This window comes from Bufo bufo, chromosome 1, assembly GCF_905171765.1.
Source record: "Bufo bufo chromosome 1, aBufBuf1.1, whole genome shotgun sequence".
In the NCBI taxonomy this organism is placed as follows: Eukaryota; Metazoa; Chordata; class Amphibia; order Anura; family Bufonidae; genus Bufo; species Bufo bufo.
The window spans coordinates 589328754-589344429 of record NC_053389.1 but is presented as its reverse complement, the minus strand read 5'-3'; the positions used below and the strand labels follow the sequence as shown (position 1 = coordinate 589344429).

General features: G+C 40.4%; 1 protein-coding gene across 1 annotated transcript in view; it reads right to left on the bottom strand.

Annotated features, from left to right (window-relative positions):
- The window catches only part of EXOC4 (exocyst complex component 4), a 533336-nt gene that overhangs the window by 29940 nt on the left and 487720 nt on the right, over positions 1-15676 (bottom strand). The window lies entirely within an intron of this gene.

Genomic DNA, 15676 nt, shown 5'->3' with positions numbered 1-15676 from the left:
GAAAACCACATAACTCAGATATTTGATTTAAATGTGGATGATGATTTTACTATTTTGCCTCAGTTAAATATAATATCTGCAGTTATTTGATTAATTTATGTAACCTTCTAACTCCATGGTTGTTGTTTTAAGTGATGACATTATTCATCTCCCATATTAATTAATATATGTCCCCTGAGGAGCCCTATGATTGAAGGGGCGAAACGCGTCGGAACCGAATCATCAGGGACTAAATTATCAGGAGTTACCATTATGCCTAAAAGATTTGAAACTAATATGGGGCAATATTCAAGTGACTCTTGAAATACTATCTAAGGAGTTGTTACTCAAATTGTGACTGACTTTATGTTTATGATGATTTGACTTAATTAGTGGTGGTTGATATATATATATATATATATATATATATATATATATACTGTATATATATATATATATATATATATATATATATGGAGGTTCTATACAGGGTGAATAAAAATCAATGATTTCTTTAAAAAAATTAAAAAAATAAGATTTTTTTGATTTAAATCGGATTTTTTTGATTTAAATCGGATTTTTTTAATATAAAATGCTTTTTGAGGAAAATATATTACCATCCAAAGGTTATTCCATCATGAAATAAAAATTTGTTTTTTTAATTATGTAGAATAAGGCTGTACGTAGACTACCATATTGTTGAATGGATTAGGCAGTGGCTGAGGGACAGACAACAGAGGGTTGCAGTCAATGGAGTATATTCAGACCAAGGTCTTGTTACCAGTGGGGTACCTCAGGGATCTGTTCTGGGACCCATATTGTTTAATATATATTGCAGAAGGCCTCGATGGTAAGGTGTGTCTTTTTTCTGATGACACAAAGATTTGTAACAGGGTTGATGTTCCTGGAGGGATACACCAAATGGAAAAGGATTTAGGAAAACTAGAGGAATGGTCAAAAATCTGGCAACGAAAATTTAATGTTGATAAGTGCAAGATAATTCACCTGGGGCGTAAAAACCCAAGAGCAGAATATAAAATCAGTGATACAGTCCTAACCTCAGTATCTGAGGAAAGGGATTTAGGGGTCATTATGTCAGAAGACTTAAAGGTAGGCAGACAATGTCATAGAGCAGCAGGAAATGCTAGCAGAATGCTTGGGTGTATAGGGAGAGGCATTACTAGTAGAAATAGAGAGGTGCTCATGCCGCTCTACAGAGCACTAGTGAGACCTCATTTGGAGTATTGTGCTCAGTACTGGAGACCATATCTCCAGAAGGATATTGATACTTTGGAGAGAATTCAGAGAAGAGCTACTAAACTGGTACATGGATTGCAGGATAAAACTTACCAGGAAAGATTAAAGGACCTTAACATGTATAGCTTGGAAGAAAGACGAGACAGAGGGGATATGATAGAAACTTTTAAATACATAAATGGAATCAACAAGGTAAAAGAGGAGAGAATATTTAAAAGAAAAAAAAACTGCTACAAGAGGACATAGTTTTAAATTAGAGGGGCAAAGGTTTAAAAGTAATATCAGGAAGTATTACTTTACTGAGAGAGTAGTGGATGCATGGAATAGCCTTCCTGCAGAAGTGGTAGCTGCAAATACAGTGAAGGAGTTTAGGCATGCATGGGATAGGCATAAGGCCACCCTTCATATAAGATAGGGCCATAGTATTCAGTATATTGGGCAGACTAGATGGGCTGAATGGTTCTTATCTGCCGACACATTCTATGTTTCTATATGTGTAATTTTTTTGGTAAATAAATTCCATTAATCCATTCACAATGTCATGCTCTTCCAGAGGTTTTTGTAAGATTATTGGGCAGTTTCTCTGCCTACAAGATATTATCACAGATGCTTGGTTTACTTTGGCAGTTCTCAAAACTGAATTTGACTCAGCAGAGATCACATGCCTCTTCTTCACAGCAAAAATGTTATAACATGAACAGAGTTGAGAAAAATACCTTAAACCTAACTTCTACAAACCTATGAATGCAGAATCAACCTAATCAAACTAATATGAAAAGTTGTTTAAATCTTCATCTACTTGCATATTATAAGTTATACCAGCAAGAATTAGTCTTTATGTGAAAACTATGATTTAAATCAAGCCTTACTGACTAGTGATTTAAATCGTGATTTAAATCATTTTGATTTAAATCAAATCCACTTCTATACTTGATTTGTTTGTTATTTTTGGTGCTTATGGTAGTCCATCAACCAGTTCACATTAGGAGGTTCTCTATCCCATTATCAGGGCCACCCCAGGGGTATATACGAGGTTCCTGATACGGGATCGCCCCTATTGGGGCAGCTATTCCGTCTTGTAGGCAGAGCATCAAGAATAGGGCGAGACCTAGGGACAGAGTCCCAGAAAAGAGTCAGTCTACATCCATGCTAAATTACCCGTTATTTTCTTTTTTTTTTTTGGAGATTTTTAGTTTTCACAATCACCTTTTTTCGTATTTAGAGGGTTATTTTGATTTTAAATGTGACTAGAATAAAGGCTATGTTGTAATAGTGGCATTCTGTGAATAACGGTTTGTTGGGACACTGTTTCTGTGAATTTTACCTTCTGGCAGGTTATTGCCTTAGCTGTGACAACATAGAATAATATATAAAATAATATTGGAGGAACTGCTGCCCTGCCCACACTTGATGTATGGCCATATGACAACCGTTAACTCTGTCTAACCTACAGAAGGAACAGCCTTTTTAAAAAGGTTATTAAAAAAGTGAAGGATACATTATCACCAGCCGTATACAGGTCATTAGCTTTGATTAGTCAAGACATTTAATTCTAGTATTTAACAAAAATCTTATCTAAAACACTGGCAGAAGTGGCAACCCATTTGATATCCCCACCACAAACAGGATTCATAACAGAAAGAACAAGGGTAAGAAATATTAGACGAGTGTTAGACAAGGCTTGATGGGCCATCCAGAGCAGCGTAAGGGGATGCCATCGTCTCTATCGAGTTGAATGCCATCGTCTCTATCTTGGAATGGTCAAGGCTGTCCAAGGTCAATGGCGTTTGAAGGTAAATTCTTAGATATAGAGAAAAGGAATAAGACAGGCACTCACCATCTGGGACTTGACGCCTGAAAAGGAATTGCACAGATGGGGAAGATTTTGAAAAAGAAGCCTCAATAATGAAAGAACAATTTTTAGCGAAAAATTACCCGATACAACAATTAGAAGATTCATTACATAAGATTAGAGAAATGGATAGAAAAACTTTTTTCGAACCAAAAGGAAACGTTACTAATCAAAACCAAAAACAAGAAGAAAAAATTAGGATTATACTACCATATAACACACAATATAAGAAAATAAATCATCAAAACACATTGGCACCATGTATTGAAAGACAAGATAATAGGTCCCCTAATTACAGATGTTCCTTGCATAACATATACAAAAGCACCAAATGTATCCAGTAAAATAGCACCTACAATAAAAACAATAAAAAAATCAAAAGACCTAATCCCACATGGATGGTTCAATTTAAAAGGATTCTACAAATGTGGTAGGTGCCAAAACTGTAAATTACAAAATTCCCTAGAAAAACTGCGAAAGTATGCTCTACTAATAACTCTTACTCATGGTAAATAAGAGAATTCCTATCTTGCAACTCCACAAATGTAATATACATAATAGAATGCCCATGCAAGAAACAATATGTGGGAAGAACTAAAAGGACCTTGAAAAAAAAATAAAAAATAAAAAATGTATCAGAGCACATCACTAATATTAGAAAAGGATTTGAAAAACATGCATTATCCCTTCACTTCAAACAACACCATAATAAAGACCCAAGTGGAATGATATTTACAGCTTTTGAGAAAAGTGAAAGTACAGTGGAGAGGTGGAAATCATATTTCAAAAATGTCAAGACAGGAGTCTAGACGTATCTATGATTTTGAAACTTTAATGCCTGGAGGCCTCAACTCAGAAATTGAGATCTTCGGTTTCCTGTAAATTTGGGTTGTGGGTCTTTCACTGATGGGACATCGTGTGTCTGGCCGATTTCTTGGCACCACGATTTCTCCTCGGAGTAGGACCCACGGCCCTTTTACTACATACGAATATTACATACTAAATTCTAGCAATATCCATCAAAACAGATTGGATTAGAACCTTAAGAAAACTACGAATACAAGTTAGAACAAGAGTGTTTATTCATCAGCATAGCAATGCTTTTTACTTTAAAAGATTTTAAGAAAAAAGAAAAATGGGATTAAACAAGGATGAGGGCTTCAATAACAAATTATTTTCTATCTAGAATACTTTTCAGACTGTTTAGCAAACAATAGCAAAAAAACGCATCACATTAAAAAAAAGACGCATCAAAAACGCAAGACAAACGCATGCAATATTTTACAATATTTTATAGTGTCTTTTATGTTTTTTTCTTTAAAATGCTTTTTACTTCTTAAATATAAGGCAAAGAAAGATTATTAATGGGAATACAAGATATTAATCACTACTTTGTATGGCAATTGTTTTTTAATTAATCCATCCCACATTTTACATTAATTCCATCCCACATCTTATGACAAATCCAGAACATGGGCATATAAAAGCAGGAAAGACTCAAGTCTAAGGCTGAAACGATTACTCGATTGAATCGAGTAATTCGACACAAAAAAATCCTTGATGCAAATTTTTTGCATCGAGGATTCGTTTGTGTCATGTGACCATGGAGCAGGAGTGAAGCGCTTGCTATTACTTACCGCACTGTGGTCACCTGCCGGCCCGTACCGCGCTGCACTGGATCCTGACACATCGTCAGGTGATAGTGCATGTAAGCACGCACTATGACCCGACGCTGTGTGACGTCAGGATCCAGTGCAGCGCGCGGAGAAGAAGAGGAAGGCGCTGTGGAGCGGCGCCCCTACAGGAAAGGTAAATATTTTATTTCACTGGCGCTGGGACATGGCACTGAAGGGGGACAGCCGGCACTGGGGGACATGGAGGGGCTGATCTGATGGCACTGGGGGATTGGGGGGACATAGCAATGGATGGTATGGAGGGGCTGATGGCACTGGGGGAGTGGAGCTGGAGGCACTGGGGTGGGGAAGTGGAGCTGAAGGCACTGGGGTGGGGGAGTGGAGCTGAAGGCACTGGGGTGGGGGAGTGGAGCTGGAGGCACTGGGGTGGGGGAGTGGAGCTGGAGGCACTGGGGTGGGGGAGTGGAGCTGGAGGCACTGGGGTGGTGGAGTGGAGCTGGAGGCACTGGGGTGGTGGAGTGGAGCTGGAGGCACTGGGGTGGGGGAGTGAAGCTGAAGGCACTGTGGGAACTGATGCACTTAGGCTGATCGCACAAGGGGGAACGAAGGGTGTTGGGACTGATGGCAGGGGGTCTGATGAGTTTTTATAAAGCAAAACAGTCTATTAATTCATTTTTATTAGATTACTCGATTAATCGTAAAAAATTATTGATAGAATACTCGATTACTGAAATAATCGTTTACTGCAGCCCTACTCGAGTCCTATTCAAGGCGACTGAGGAAGAGGTGGTACACCTCGAAACGCGTCTGGCGGTATTGGATGGGACCCTCTTTTTTGATAATACTACGTGCCCGTTTCACCTATCCTTAAAGTCGGAGACTGTGTAATTCGCAAACAATTTAAATAATACTCCATTGCAAGTATAATAGAAAATCGGCATCTCGCGAATAAGGAGTCACACGTGACTTATCATGCTATCACGTGAGCGACCCGAAATCACGTGAGATGCAGTCAGTGTAGCGAGGCCAGCTACACGAAACTACCAGACGGAAAGACACAGAGCCGGCGCAGCCACGTCAGGACGGATGAGTGGCTGTGTAGCGGGAGGGACACCCCCGACTCCAGCCGAAAAACACGAGTCTCTTGTGAGTAGAGACGTTCGATACCAATACGTTCAACATAACAACTATTTTGCTATTCTACCCATTAATTGTGACTCTTATCAGGAGGATACAAGTAATAATTGACTTGTGCTCAAGATTTATACACCAACTTTAACCTTTTTCACTAACCCTGAATGAAAATACGGGATACTACATCTACAACTGACTTTTGCTCAAGATTTAGATTAACTTTAACTTGGTCCACTAACCCTGAGTGACCACATGGGGTAACACAATTTGCACAAGAATTCTAATATACAATTCCTGGAATTGTCGGTGAAATCAAGAGACACTTCTTTTTACACTATTTTACTATTTTTAACTTTTTTATTTTCAAGCCATTTTACTTTTTATTTATTCATATTATTTATATTCAATATATGTATGCACTATTTATTTATTTTATATTTCAATATATGCACGCACTATTTGTGAGATAATGAGTTATACACTCCTCTGATAGTACCACCTGGATCTATTACAGACAATTGTAGGTAGTTTTAACAGTTTTTAACTATTCATATTAAATAAATTAGTATTTTAATTAGTCCCAGATGGTGAGTGCCTGTCTTATTCCTTTTCTCTATTAACAATTATTTTTGTGACGGGGTGAGTCATATAATACACAGCACCCTCACCAAGTTTGAAAAGGAGGGAGAGCCACTACAAACTGTATTTACTTTAAAATTCTTAGATATGGTGAAAGCCATCTACCAATCATCAAAAGCTTTGCTTATTACCCAGAGACAATTATCCGAATGGTTTAAACTAGCAACATTTGGGTGACGTTTTAATCTCTTAAATCTGTCCTACACATCATTTACATAGCCACATCCACTTTTCAAAAAAGCCCTTTTTTGTAATTTTTTTTAAAGCCACAATTCTGGAGTGCAGGGCTGGACAATCCCCCCTCTTAGAGTTTAAAGATCACTATGAACAAATAAGTTTTGCCAGCAAGGATCATGAATAACTGGGAGCAAGATTATAACCAATAGTAAATAAGTACAATCTGCCTAAATGCCAATTCCTATACCATACACTTAAACAATATACAGTATTAAGCAATTTAGCAAGATCAAGAGCACTGACGTAACTAGAAATGACTGGGCCCCACAGTACATTTTTTGCAACCCCCTCCTCCCATGCAATGCCCACTCCTGTGGCTAGTCAAGATCACTCTCACAGACAAGGTGCAGCAGCCGCTTCGTCTGTTCCCTACAGTTTCTCTGTATATAATGTTATAATACTGTTGAGGGGCCCTGACAATAAAATTTTTTAGCTCTCCTCCTGGGTGGGCCCTTTCAAAGTTTGGGCCCCAAGCAGTAGCTTCCGTTATAGTTACGCTCCTGATCAAGAGGATATGTTAATGGAACCGATTTGTCTAAGGAAAGATCAGAAATAAATTATTAAAGGAGTTAAACAATGTAAGAAAAGCCACACACTGAAAAAATGGAGAGAAATACACTGCTCAAAAAAATAAAGGGAACACAAAAATAACACATCCTAGATCTGAATTAATTAAATATTCTTCTGAAATACTTTGTTCTTTACATAGTTGAATGTGCTGACAACAAAATCACACAAAAATTTAAAAATGGAAATCAAATTTTTCAACCCATGGAGGTCTGGATTTGGAGTCAGCCTCAAAATTAAAGTGGAAAAACACACTACAGGCTGATCCAACTTTGATGTAATGTCCTTAAAACAAGTCAAAATGAGGCTCAGTAGTGTGTGTGGCCTCCACGTGCCTGTATGACCTCCCTACAACGCCTGTGCATGCTCCTGATGAGGTGGCGGACGGTCTCCTGAGGGATCTCTTCCCAGACCTGGACTAAAGCATCTGCCAATTCCTTGACAGTCTGTGGTGCAACGTGACGTTGGTGGATAGAGCGAGACATGATGTCCCAGATGTGCTCAATTGGATTCAGGTCTGAGGAACGGGCGGGCCAGTCCATAGCATCAATGCCTTTGTCTTGCAGGAACTGCTGACACACTCCAGCCACATGAGGTCTAGCATTGTCTTGCATTAGGAGGAACCCAGGGCCAACCGCAACAGCATATGGTCTCACAAGGGGTCTGAGGAGGCAGGCTACCTCTGGCGAGCACATGGAGGGCTGTCCGGCCCTCCAAAGAAATGCCACCCCACACCATTACTGACCCAATGCCAAACCGGTCATGCTGGAGGATGTTGCAGGCAGCAGAACGTTCTCCACGGCGTCTGAAGACTCTGTCACGTCTGTCACATGTGCTCAGTGTGAACCTGCTTTCATCTGTGAAGAGCACAGGGCGCCAGTGGCGAATTTGCCAATATTGGTGTTCTCTGGAAAATGCCAAACGTCCTGCACGGTGTTGGGCTGTAAGCACAACCCCACCTGTGGACGTCGGGCCCTCATATCACCCTCATGGAGTCTGTTTCTGACCGTTTGAGCAGACACATGCACATTTGTGGCCTGCTGGAGGTCATTTTGCAGGGCTCTGGCAGTGCTCCTCCTGTTCCTCCTTGCACAAAGGCGGAGGTAGAAGTCCTGCTGCTGGGTTGTTGCCCTCCTACGGCCTCCTCCATGTCTCCTGATGTACTGGCCTGTCTCCTGGTAGCGCCTCCATGCTCTGGACACTACGCTGACAGACACAGCAAACCTTCTTGCCACAGCTCGCATTGATGTGCCATCTTGTTTAAGCTGCACTACCTGAGCCACTTGTGTGAGTTGTAGACTCCGTCTCATGCTACCACTAGAGTGAAAGCACCGCCAGCATTCAAAAGTGACCAAAACATCAGCCAGGAAGCATAGGAACTGAGAAGTGATCTGTGGTCACCACCTGCAGAACCACTCCTTTATTGGGGGTGTCTTGCTAATTGCCTATAATTTCCACCTGTTGTCTATCCCATTTGCACAACAGCATGTGAAATTGATTGTCACTCAGTGTTGCTTCCTAAGTGGACAGTTTGATTTCACAGAAGTGTGATTGACTTGGAGTTACATTGTGTTGTTTAAGTGTTCCCTTTATTTTTTTGAGCAGTGTACAATTTAAAATGGTACTCATAGTTTATCGAGCAAGGCATTTCCCAATGGAACTAGATTACAGCAGCTACCTTCAAGGGGTTGTCCAGTTTTCTATATTGAAGATCTATCCTAAGCATACTCAAGGAATAAATGTGGGTAAATAGCAACAATTTACTGTATAAAGCAATTTTAAACAATGTACTTGGACTTTTTGATAATCTCAGCAAATTGGTCCTGCTCCCAAATTAATACTGTTGACTTTTAAGGTCTGCCAGTAAGAATCACCCATAGTGAGATCAGTCATCCATGCTCTGCAAACACAGCAGTGAGACTCCTTATCGGTCAATAGCCAGTTGATACAGGGGGTTTAACACTGAAACACCAGGTCCACCATTAAAGAAAAATTCCTGCACAATGTTTTATTCTCTGACCTGTTAGAAGGGTACATGATGTAATCTGTAGTGAAGGCAATCTTCTTACCAGTGTCTGTATTTGTGAGTTATAACCTCTCTTCTGATACTCAGCTGTGTCATGTGACCAACTCTCTGCTCTCCAGCTGACACAGGACAGGAAGTCAGTTACTTCTCTATTCATTCCTATGAGACTGACATTGAGGCTCCCATAGGAATACATAGAGAAACTGACTTCCTGTCCACACATAAGATGCTGTGTCAGTTGGTGAGTCTGATTGCTGGTCACATGACACAGCTGAGAAGCAAAAGGGAGGTATAACTCACAAATACAGTTACTGGTAAGAAAAGAACATTGACTACAGTTTACATCATGCATCAGGTAAGAAGATTACATTCACTACACTTTACATCATGTACCTTTCTAGCAGGTCAGAGAATAAAATTTTTTTGCCGGAGTTCTTCTTTAAGCCAGTACCAGATGACTGCCTGCCGACTGATTGTAAAGTGAAGCAGTTGTAGAATAAAAAAAATAATAATAATCTAACTTCTGGAATTTCTTTACATGTAGCATTAGTATCTATAAACATACATATAACCCGTATAGATTTAGAACAGTTTAGGAGCTGCTATTAGTATTAACAAGTGACGAGGGCACGGCGATGGGAAGTAGAGGCATTCAGCAGGATGAGGAAAGCTGGAACACAGTCAGGCTGGGAACATGCGTAGGACAACTTTCATTAACACGAGCAGCAGGGGATCCCTTCCAGAGGCTTATGTGCCATGGATAATTCATTTCCTGTTGTACATATGACTCCTGACACATTGTCACTGACGGATAACATGACAAACGCCAGCAATTAGCACCCCCCCTTTTACAAGATTTGGCAGCTGCACCCAGCTCTGGCTCCCACCACACTACATGAAATAAGAAGGTCAGGGGACTACTGTCTGTTATTACAATAGAGACGTTCAATGCATCCAAGTGCAACACACTTAGCTTTGAATATTCATTGAAGAATGTTGCCGTTTGGCTGGTATAACAAAATACACAGTGGCTGAATTTCTGTCTTTCAGAAGATGAAGAGAAGAAGCTTTGTGCTTCAATAGTCCATTTACAATAGCTAAACGGATGCCATAAAAGGGCAAGAAAGGAAAAGTTATGACTGCTTTCACATTCTCCATTGACACCACTGGCCCAAATGTTATCATGTAAAGTGATAGTAGTGCTGGGAAAAAAATTACATTTAAGAAGGCATGCACTATATTAAAGTGTACCACCACCCCAAAACACAATACATCAAAACTTGCCACCTGATATATTTTTATTTTTGCCACCCATAATTTACATAAGCAATGCAGCAACACAGAATTATTAATAAAAACTTATTTTATGCAAACCATTTATGTAATCCATCACTGGGTTTTAAGCACCATCCTTGCACTCATCTTTATCTTATATCATTTATAAGACTTAGCTTTTACACCTTTATAGCATGATGTTTTCTTTTCCGTTACTGTTGGTGTACTGTAAGAGCTCACATGACAGTTATGGCTAGCTAAAATGTATGCAAACCTGTATCTCTCAAAAAAGAGAACACCCAGTGGCAAACACCCTGAAAAAGCTGGATGGATTTTTGGCTTAGCTATCTATAGGAAAATAGGGAGACACTTCCAAAGGTGGCACTAGCAAGATGGTTCTGTTTCTGTCACGGTCTCTCCTATGACAGGGGTCAGAAGATCTAAGAGACTGGCTGCATGTGATGCAATCTGACAGCCTCTTTGGTTTCACTTGTTTCTGTGTTGTTGCTGGGAATGACCACACCTCTTGTCTCAGGTGTAGCTTAAGTGGTCATTCCAACTCCTCTATTTAACCTGGTCTCACCCATCATGCTATGCGGTTGATAGCTCCTTTTTGGTTGTGGAAGTGCTGGTGTTGGTTCTCCTCTGAGTTCCTGCTTGTCCACGTACTTCAGAGTTAAGTGTCTTTTCCTTATTTCTTGTATGTTTTATTCCCCTATCTTTTGGTATTAGGCCTGAGGGAGTCTCCTGTTCCTTCAGCTGGGAAGGAACAGGACTTCTTTGTCCTGACACTATTTTCCAGGGCCCTTCAGGGTCAGATAGGGCTCTAGGTTCCTGCTTATAAACATTCCTACCATCGAGGTCTGTTCATACTGATAGTAGTCAGGGCTCGGTTTAGGGATTCACTAGGTGGTGACCTTTCCCCTTTCCCTAGTTTCCAGGCCTAGTACCCTTCCCTCTTGTGTTCGTTGTGGAGTTTACTACCCACACAGCGCCGTGACAGTTTCTCTGGGAGATACCTCTTTGCATGTTATTTTCCCATGGAGTATTGCCAGTAACCCCCTAAGATGCATCCAAGACATCTTGCACAGCCAGCCAGAATCCTACTCCATACTAATGAGGGCCAAACATCCATACACAGCTGTCTGCAGATGGATATCTGGCTTGGTTATTTTCCCTTGTCATATTCTAAGGCTTGTTAAAAAGTTGACCTACAATGTTATTTGTAGGTCAACCTCCCCCTGAAGAAGCCTTGCGTGAAACGTACGTCGGGGTTGCTGGAGCACTACACAGGTACTTTGTCTATGGCTTTACAATTAACTACTTAGCTTCTGCTATCTATGTACTTTGATATATTTGCACTCTGCACTTTATATGCATATTTTGGTTACTATATATGATACCTTTACTTAGCCTCTATAGCTTTGCCTGACTACATGTATTTCTGATATCCTATTTGGCCCACATGCACATTAGTGCTATATTTATATATCCATTGTTTGTATCTATTTGCCATTTCAGGTATTAGTTGTGCTCCGTGTCATTTTGTGTGCTCATTTTCCACCATCTACTGTTTTCTATGTGTTTTTATTGTGATTTGTCTCATATGGAGACACTAATAAAATTTATATATTCATAATATTATTGAGTGCGAGCCCTATTTCTCTCTCTTTGGCCTACTACCATACGTGCTGGCTCTGCACGGGTACTCACTTTTGTGAGTCATTCATTATTGGTGCTACAATTTTATTTGCCTCGAAGCTCAAATTGGATAACAATGGGGCCGATATACTAAAGGTGCATTCACACTGCGCTGACCTGCTGTGTTTCTTCCCGAAAACTGCCTGCTCATCAGTGAAGAATAAGAGCTGAATTTCGATTAACCTCCACTGTAAGACGATGAGTGATGGCTACTGCCATAATAGAAATTCATTGTTTCTGGGTAGTAGATCACTGTTTATACAGCATGATCTGCTGCCCAGAAATGATGATTGAGGTGTTCGCACAATCATTTCACTCGATGAACGAGGGGTTTGCTCATTCATCAGGTGATCTGCGGCACCTTTACACCAGCAGATTATTGGGAATGAGCATTCGTACAAACGTTTGTTCCCAATAATCTGCCCGACAGTTGGAGTTACAAATATATGGCGCAGCCACTTAATAAATTTGGTGCATTTCCAGGCAATCTACGTGCCAGTAGCTGAAATCTACAAGAGCTAAGAGCTGGTGTAGATTCAACTATCATTTAGGCTAAAGTAACAGTAAGTCTGTTGGTCCATGGGAGGCCATACCCCTTCCACTTTTCTCTCTACCTTTGAAAAGAGAAGTGAAAAAAGTCACAAATATTGGTGCAAATATTGCATGTGTCATAATTTACAACTTTTTTACACCATCATGTAAAATCTTTAATAAAAGATGACTAATGGGTTATATTTAAACTCTAAACAATGTCCATACACAGACTTTTGATCAGTTTTTCATAATGGAGAAGGATTCACCAGACGCACAAAATCCACCATATTAATGTCCTCTATCCACCAGAGTCCTCTCCGCTTCTTCTTCTATGCTAGCTATCGTCAAACTCCACAGTAACTGTTTCTCACTCAGATTAATGGTTGTTTTATCATGTTACAAGGCTTATTGGACTTTGACTTAGAAAGCACCTTCCAAAAGGTGGCACTAGCAAGACTGTTTCTTTAGGATATACCCCTTTGCATACTATTTTCCCATGGAGCAGTGCCACCAAGTCTCCATAATGAAAGCCATTACCTCCCCCCTCCAGGCAGAGCTAAGTTGTCATAGAGGTTCTCTGATTTGGAGAATACAGTACCTACTAGGTTTAAGGGTTTCATGACAATAAGCTGATCACAATGATCAGCTGCAAACTGTGGAGAAATCTGGCAGTAAGTGTCCAATTTCCCTGCAGTGCCACTACAGGACAAATGAAGCATTACAGTCATCCATTCAAATCATTGACCTGTTCCTGTATTGAAGTTAGGAAAAAAATAGGTCGCACAGTTTTGCATTTAAGCAAGTCATCAAGAATTTACATAAATTCTGATTCTAAAGGCCCATATTTTCTCTCAAGCGATAAAACATGCCTTGCTACAATGTGAAAAGAAAGTGACCACAACTTCTGCTTATGTGCATTGATTCATGGAAAAGCTATTGCTGCAAATTTTGCTGTATACACATAATCACATCCCAGCTTCCAGAGTACTGTTAACCCATTATCTCAGCAAAGCTATGCCTATCTGCAGTGTCAGCGAAAAGTACAAAGCAAAGAACAGGCCACCGCTCAAAGAAAGAAGGTTCCTTCTGCCTAACGGATAGAATGGATCGGCCAGTCTTCTACAGTCATATAGATAACTTTCTTGCATACCTGAAAATGTTATGGGATGTGCAGAATAACACTATACACTGTACGTATATCAGGTGTATGTGAGAAAAGACCAGTACTTATATAGAAAGGTTTCTTAAATGTTTATGTTCCAAAACTTTTTGGGAAATTTTAAGTGTCTAGTAAAGAGGTACAGTTGACTGATAACCCTTTCCTGTATTTGGAAGCTTCAGGTCATTTAACCACATATGCAGTATGGCGAAGTCATTATGGCATCTAGGTGGTTGGAGAGTAGGAGTGGGCTCTGTGGCCCACAAATGTGATTCATCTCATAGAATGCCTTTCAGTTTACTACTAACAATATGCAATAATACTTTGGTATAGTGAGAGGTCTGAAGATCACATTGTGAAGTCCTCTAGGGGGACTAACAATTTTATAATGGCTTGATAATAAAATAACCTATTACATAAACTGCAAAGTGAACAAGGTAAAGAAGACAAGAAAAAAAAGGGTAGAATTTTTTTTTAATTGCCCACATTTGGTACTGTAATAATTGTACCGAACCATAAAATAGAGGAAACACATTATTTATGCCAAAGGGTGAATGGTGCAAAATTTAAAATGCATAAAAGAATGGCAAAATTAATGTTTTCTAATACTCAACCATGAAAGTTAAACAAGAATTTAAATTTACTTCAAAATCGTGCCAATGAAGAATACAATTTATCCCAAAAAACAAACAAAAAAACTTGATGCAGCTATGTCAATGCCCAATCCTGAATGAGTTAAACATCTGTGCACCATAGGACCATGCAGAGTGTAGTGTAGGTTGGTCATCAGGAGGTAAGTACCTGCACATAACCTCGAGAAACACAGCAACTTTGATGATTTTCCTTAAAAGGGCTGTGCAAGTATGGAGGAGTTTTGGTAACTCCCTCAATTGGCCGGACTTGTAAAATACAGCTTACTTATCTGTATCCCGGCGCTGGTTCCGCACTCCTCCTCTTCTCGGCCTGCAATGCTCCACTGGGCTCCCTGACTGATAACATTCAGTTTGACGCCGCTTGCAGCCAGTCTCTGGCCATAGGGATGACCAGCTCCACTTTTCACACTAGCGTCGGGGCTCCGCTTGTGAGCTCCGTTTGAATGCATCAGTCTGGCAGCGTTTAGCCTCCGCTCCGCTCAGCAGGCGTTCGGGTGTCCGCCTGGCCGTGCGGAGGCAAACGGATCCATCCAGACTTACAATGTAAGTCAATGGGGACGGATCCGTTTGAAGTTAACACAATATGGCTCAATTTTCAAACGGATCCGTCCCCCATTGACTTTCAATGTAAAGTCTGGACGGATCCGTCTGAACAACTTTCAGACTTAGAGTTTTTACTAAACTATAATGCAGACGGATCCGTTCTGAACAGATCCAAACGTCTGCATTATAGGAGCGGATCCGTCTGTGCAGACACCAGTCGGATCCTCTCTGAACGCTAGTGTGAAAGTAGCCTAAATCAGGCATCCTCAACCTGCGGCCCTCCAGCTGTTGTAAAACTACAACTCCCACAATGCCCTGCTGTAGGCTGATACCTGTAGGCTGTTCGGGCATGCTGGGAGTTGTAGTTTTGCAACAGATGGAGGGCCACAGTTTGAGGATGCCTGTGATAAATGGTCACATGACACAGGAGGATGTGGTCACCGCCATTGCCAGTGATTAGTTGCAGGCGGCATCAAACCAAATGTT